We start from the raw sequence: 1,591 nt of genomic DNA on the forward strand, positions 1-1,591 counted from the left end.
GAGGGCTGGAGCACCTCTGCTATGGGGACAGGCTGAGAGAGTTGGGCTTGTTCAGCCTGGAGAAGAGAAGGCTCTGGGGAGACCTTATAGCACCTTCCAGTGCCTGAAGGGGCTACAAGGAAGCTGGGGGGGACTTTTTACAAGGGCCTGTAGTGACAGGACAAGGGGTAACGGGTTTAAATTGAAAGTGGGGAGGCCACTGAGCCAGGCTGGATGAGGCTTTGAGCAACCTGGTCTAGTGGAAGGTGTCCCTGCCCATGGCAGGGGGGTTGGAACTAGATGGTCTTTAAGGTCCCCTCCAACCCAAACCATCCTATGATTCTATGATTCTGTGAAGTATGTGAAAGCTACAGCTGGCTCAGCTCCGAGTTGTGTGTTGGGAGGCCTTGGAGAGCACTCAGGGAATGCATTGTGTATAGTGCCTATTCCTGTGTCTTTCCTTAGGCACCTGCTTTGAGCCACTGTCAGAGGACACTGCAGTGGGCTAGAATGACTTTCGGTGTGCTCTGACACAGGCTTGGTTATGTTACTGCCTTCTGGAATTAATTATTCTCGGAGTTGCTGCTGGACTTTGTCTTGATGAGACAGAGTAGTTAGAACTGTTCAAAAAACTGAAGACGGGGAGTGAGCTGGCAGTTAAGCAGGATCCAGTGCTCGGGCTCTCTTCCTGGTCCACGTCTCCATGTAAATGTATCCTCTAGGAATAGCTGCACATCTTAGAGATTCCTCAGCGTAAGCTGGTAGAAGACGCTGATCAGTTAAGTACCCTTCTTAAACGAATCATGCCGAATAGATTTGTAAATCGATACCTCATAGCCTTGTAAAGATGCACTTTATTGTCTTTATGGTATTATTTAATTAAGGAGTCTCTTGAAATAATATTTATTAGGCTAGAGTGCCTGATTATTCCTCATGAAGAATGCTGAGAACCTTAGGCATCTGGAGACAGAGTTTTGTCTAAATGATTTACCAGCAAGAGCAGGTATTTCATCTCTGAGTTACTCGCATTTTTAAATTTAATTCTAACCACACATGAAACACTGGCCGAAGGAAACTGGAAAAAGCAAATTTGTTTAAAAGATAGATGGCGTTATTGTACTTTGAAGTGAATCGCTTCAGAGGCGTTCAGACGTGGGTATCACTGGAACTCCTTCAGTTGATTGGAGTGTGTTCTGGAGTGGTTCAGTTGAATGAAATTCTGTCTTTTTAAGGTGTGGGGCTTTATACCTTGTGTGTGGTTGTAAGGTGACTCCTTCAGTAGTTTGTTGTGAGTAGCGATAGGCTGAGTATTTGCCTAGTCCCTCCTCACGCTTTCTCTAGCCTATCTGTATAATGCGGATTTGGGTTTAGTAGACATGTTGTATGTATGACATCATCTTCATTTTAGAGATTTTCTTGCTTGTGACTTTTTGCAAGAAAAAAACTACAATTCCCCCCAAATTTAAAAGGTGTCCTCCTGTTTTGCACTTTTTCACTTCCTGCCTCGCAATGTGTTTCACAGTCTGCATGGCGGCGCAAGCTGTGTGTCCGCTTTGGGTGCTGTCGACGCTCCTGATAATGTGTTGCTATACAATTTTTTTTTTTTTTTTAA

The sequence above is a fragment of the Eurypyga helias genome, unplaced genomic scaffold, assembly GCF_000690775.1.
Source record: "Eurypyga helias isolate BGI_N326 unplaced genomic scaffold, ASM69077v1 scaffold12551, whole genome shotgun sequence".
NCBI classification, from domain to species: Eukaryota; Metazoa; Chordata; class Aves; order Eurypygiformes; family Eurypygidae; genus Eurypyga; species Eurypyga helias.